The 5,018-nt window shown below is 35.3% G+C and overlaps 1 protein-coding gene across 3 annotated transcripts in view; it reads left to right on the top strand.

Annotated features, from left to right (window-relative positions):
* The first annotated feature begins 211 nt into the window (after positions 1–211).
* LOC107082218 (epsin-1-like) overlaps positions 212–5,018 on the top strand; it is a 23,137-nt gene continuing 18,330 nt past the window's right edge. For 2 of the 3 annotated variants that reach the window (XM_015370772.1, XM_015370770.1), the window contains exon 1: positions 212–264. The gene's annotated coding sequence lies outside the window, so the exon portion shown is untranslated. Of the gene's footprint in view, positions 265–466; positions 486–5,018 lie in introns of those variants that run through there. The other variant, XM_015370771.1, reaches the window with a different exon arrangement.

Here is a 5,018-nt window from a genome sequence, read left to right as displayed (position 1 = left end):
CAAACCTAGTTGAAATACGTTCAATCATTTTAAAGAGTTTAACAGTCGCGTGTTTCACGGTTATAATGTTACGTTTCAGTCGTTTAATTTGAACGTTTCATTTATTTTCCTTTGCTTTGTCTGTTTTTTTTAAATGACACTAAATTATTCATGAGCTCCACTACCGTCGCAGGCGAACCCAGCGACAGGAGGCGCGGTCTTTCCTGTAGGCGAGAACGGAAGCGGAAATTCGGCCATCTCCTCGTACACTCTGGCTTCAACAGGGTCAGTACATACTTTATTTATGGATTTATTGTGCTGTGTTGCGAACAGTCCGCGTGGTGTTGTGTTTTGGGTAAAAATAGTCATCACTATCTTGAACCCGGACGTGTTTCTGCCATCTAAAACCCGTTCAGAGAAGCAGTTAAGCTGCCAAATGTATACTAGCATTCGAGGCTAGCTAGATAGCTAGCAGCCACTGATTTCTTTATCAGTCAAACTGACAGGTAACCTTAACCCTTGTAAATAGAGGGGAATAATTCAGTCTCATGAATGAAATTCCTATTGTTGTTCTATGCTACGTTGCCTACTTATTAGGACATTTCCTGTTCCGTCTTGTAAATTGTGTTTCACTTAAAAAGCTAGTGTATGGTAAGAAACTGCTAGTGTACAGTTTCGGTTAGCTTTGGGGAAAGAGTTGCTTGCTTCGGCTATCGTTAGGGTGGTTTCTTTAACTTTCTCCTATCAGTTGAAGACTCTTTAGGTGCAGTGATGGTCGTTTAATGCGAGTTTATGACCGTGGATTACATGCTTGTTGCCAGGTCTTGCTAAAATGATCAGCTGTTTTACTGATAGCTAACATTTCGTTAGCCTCCCAACTTGATAGGTGTGACAGGAGCAAGTGCAGTTGAATGACTGGGCGACCAACGGTTGCTTCCCTTATCTCCGAGTAAGTTTAATGGGTGGGGGGGTGCTATGATAGGTGATATATTGGTGTTGAGGCAAGAAAACTGTGTAGGCTTAACTTTAATGCGTGGCTTTTTAAATATTATAAACGAGATGTTTCCAGAAATATCGGTTTTTCTAGGCAGTATTACATAATCATACCTAACCTCAACTTTGCAGTATTATTCAAAGGAAATATTTCTGTAATATGGATGGATGTCCTCAAAATTAACAATTAGGGCAGTACAACATGCACAAGATTGAGCATCAATGTAGTGTCAGATAAGGTTGAAATCAAAACTTATGAGGAGTGATGAGGGGGGGAATATTCTTTATTAACCTACAGTGGGAACATTGAGCTATGCTAGTAGCATAGTTGCATGCAAAGAAAAGCTTGCAGAATTATACACAGACAGAAATATAAAAAGAGAAGATTAGAGACCATACAACAAGAGCGACTTTGCTTTGCAGCCTTCCAAAAAAATAAAATACCTGGGCTGTAGACAAGGCAATATTTAATATGTTGTTGTTTTTTTGTTTTTGTTTATTTATTTATCAATTATTTTTTTATTTTTTTACCTGTGGTTGAAAAGTATCTTAGTGACATTTGTTTATTGTTGAAGATCAGTAAAAACCACATTGGCACATCACTGGTTTAAGTATTTCCCTTGCATTTAAGGTCACTGTGGAAGGAATGTATCGGATGATGCTTTGGATCAGAACTGAGGTGTTTTGTCAGTAGATAATGCAACTGTTACACTTTGTTAAGATGGAAATCCTGTATTTGAGTTATTACCATCTATTTGCATGGGCCACTAATAAATTTGACATCTATGTTTGCAGTGAACCTTAAGTCAACATTTACACTTGATTTTTATTGCAAATTATGTTGTCATAGCAACATTAAGTAATATTACCCCATATCTTATGCTTCCTATATATCATGCAGCCTTTTTAACATTGTACCAACTATATACAGCATTCTATAGAGTAAAGATCTGTTAATATTAGTTTTTAATGGCCAGTACCAGATGTTTAAAAGGAAAGAATAAAACAACAGATTAATTATTTTCTATTGTTAATTTTATTTCTTCTAAGTCTTTCCACATTATTTTCCTCATGCTGTATTTTACCTACGAGAAACTAGAAGTGGAATTCAAGATGGCGGCCCGGTGAAGACCAGATTGGCAAATTTTGAACATTTGAGTGAAGTTTCCCTGGGAAAATTGGGGCATACCAAAAGCCGTAAATCCCAAAAAGAGGGTGTACAATTTCTAATATTTTTAGTAAATGGCGCACATTGTACACAATGTATCTAAAACCCTTCCTGGCAGCAAATAACTTATTATAAAATCTGAGTATCTACTGTACCAAATATCAACAGCTGCACAGAGGAAGGATTTTACTTTGATTAAAATTGATAAAATGCACATAGTCACCATGATATTCACTTGTGATTTATTTAACTAATTTTAGTATAACTATCTGGATTTTTTAATTTGAAAACACAGATAAATGATAGCTTACTTGTTCATAAGAGAGTAAATGTTTTGTTTTGTTTTTTCTTTTTCCTATTTTAGGAGACTAAAATAAACACAGAGGCTGTGATCATTTAGTATATGTGGTGAGAGTGGTTAATTTCCTGTTTTTTGGTTCTCCATTTTCTATTTTAAATCAAATTATGTGCTTAACATTAGTTTATTTTCAACTGTATTAAAACAATGAAAAGTCTTTTGCAAAGTAATGACTATGGAGTGGAAGTACTGTAGGAATTATTAGCGGAGTCTTAAAAAAATCTGTAGCTTTGAATTTGGAAATGTGCAGGGACCTTGCTGGCATGATGTTTTGACATGCAATTTGTGTTGAGAGTTTTCTGTAAAATATTGTAAATATTTTTCTGTCAACAAAACCTCAATATCAACTGACCAGGATACTGCTTCTCTTTAATACCACCAGAATCAAGAACCGTTTTTTACCAGAAGTGGAAGGGACTGCTTTCACTTTCCTTAGAGCATCTCCAGGCTATAGAAATATTAGCTATAGTAATATTTACCTTTGAAGGCAAACAAAACAAAGAACAGCGTTTTGAATGATTGAAAATACAGATGTAACTTAGACTAGATAAACCAGATGCAGAAACCAGTTCTCACTATAAATCCAGTCAGAAAAATGAGTTGGTTTCCTCTTACTATGGATTGTTTTTATAAAGAATTAGGCAAAGGTCATACTTTCAAATGTGTACCTTAGTTGAGTCCTCTGTGGATCAGTTAAGGACCTATAGATAACCTAACAATAACACAGCAGGCTACTATTCAAAGGGCTCCGTCATGCATTTGTAAGGTTCTGATGACCTGGTTTCAGAACTGATTTTGACGAGATTAGAAACTAGACTCCATCCTTTGAGACTTTAAAGCACTTATTGGAAACAAGCCTGTTTATGTTGCTCACTGAACATCTGTATAAGTAATGTACCACCTTATAAATCAACCAAATTTGACCTTTTTTTTATTTTGAGCTCCATTTCTTTTGGAGTTAAGACTTTAATTTACACAAAAAGAAAAAAATTGATTTAAAGGGTCTGCTGTTAATGCAGCATATTGAGGGAGAGCATGGCTGTTTTTTATTCTTGTATTTACCTGTATCTCTATTGAAACCCCATTCATTTATGTTGTAATTTCCTGTCTGAATAGAGTTAGTAGATGTGAAATAAAGGGGTGTGTATGCTCTGGTTGAGAGCTCAGTGCTTAAGTGTAGTTGATGTAATCTGATAGTTACTGAAGGTGTCCGGGACAGTGCTGACGTCTGACTGGGACACAAAGGACATGTTATGTCTCTTATCATGGATTAAAATGCGTACATTAACTTTGTTATAGAGCTTCAAGAGTCTCTAAACTGATTTTACAGCAATGTAACCCTAGTTATGTAGGGTGCTCTTAAATTTTGATTTATTTGATTTCCTTCTTTGTATGCAGCAAGCAGAATTTGAGCCTAAACCATGTATCTGATAGGATATTTCTTACTCTAAAAGCCAAACTTACAAACCTATTTAACTACAGATAATATGAAGGTTTTTTTGAGAAAGTAGTAAGTCTAAACATCCTCTTGCTATCGGTTAGTGAGATTTTGTAGAGCTTAGTCTTCATGTGTGTTTTGGTTCATTTGTGTCAGAGTGCAGCAAAATAACAAGGTTTTCCTGGAATATGAAGGAAGAGAAAGAACAGCTTTGTACTTTGGTTACCTGGCAATGCTTGCCTGCATAATTATAAGACGATGTTCATTAAATTACTAGATTGAAGAGAGTAGAGGGAGCAGCTGAAGACACTATTTGTTTTATCCTTACACAGCGCTCCTAAAAACATTCCTGAAGATATTCAGAATATATTGCAAGGAAAATTAAGACTAAAAGAGAGACTTAAGAAGGTCTTTTCGTTTATTGTAGTTTTCCCACTGTTCTTTCTCTCCCTGTTTGATGAGAATCTGCAGATAGTGCCAATGCAAGGATGCATCTGGTCAGCACCAATTGTTCAGCTTTTCTTGAAAGCAATATTGTATAAACAATGTTCAGGAGTTGGTGTGTGATGGGCCATTATGCTGCAGATATCATTAATTTTGTCTCATTAAACCATCAGCAGGATAAAAGCTGTGATTATTATGTTCAATATAAAAGTTTTCACTCGTTTGGCAAATAGTAAAGGAACATTATTTGAACCACTTGAAAATGTCTCTACTTTTTTTATCAAATTCCAACCAAATCTCTTTTGTAACAAGGTAACACAAAGCACTGCAGCATTTCCGCAGGTCATTAAAAGTCATTAGATTATGATTTTTTTAATTAAGGCCTTAATTGGCATTAAAAATCATTAAATGTGATTATCGTGGCATTAAAAATGCTTTATTCAAAAAAAAAAAACATTTATAAAAACAATTCCGTCAGATATATCAGATATAAGTGGTTCAGCATGTTTGCGTGGAACTGCTTCCGGTTGACCGTAAAGTTGTATGTTTGGAAAAGAAGCTCAAGGCGGAGAAAAAGCTAGAGAATAGCAAAATGCAAATTTCAACAAAGTGGCTGGAAAAAGAGGAATTCAGGACAT

Source organism: Cyprinodon variegatus, unplaced genomic scaffold (genome assembly GCF_000732505.1).
Source record: "Cyprinodon variegatus isolate N-32 unplaced genomic scaffold, C_variegatus-1.0 Scaffold48, whole genome shotgun sequence".
NCBI classification, from domain to species: Eukaryota; Metazoa; Chordata; class Actinopteri; order Cyprinodontiformes; family Cyprinodontidae; genus Cyprinodon; species Cyprinodon variegatus.
The sequence above is the reverse complement of the archived record's forward strand: the minus strand, read 5'-3'. Positions and strand labels throughout refer to the sequence as shown.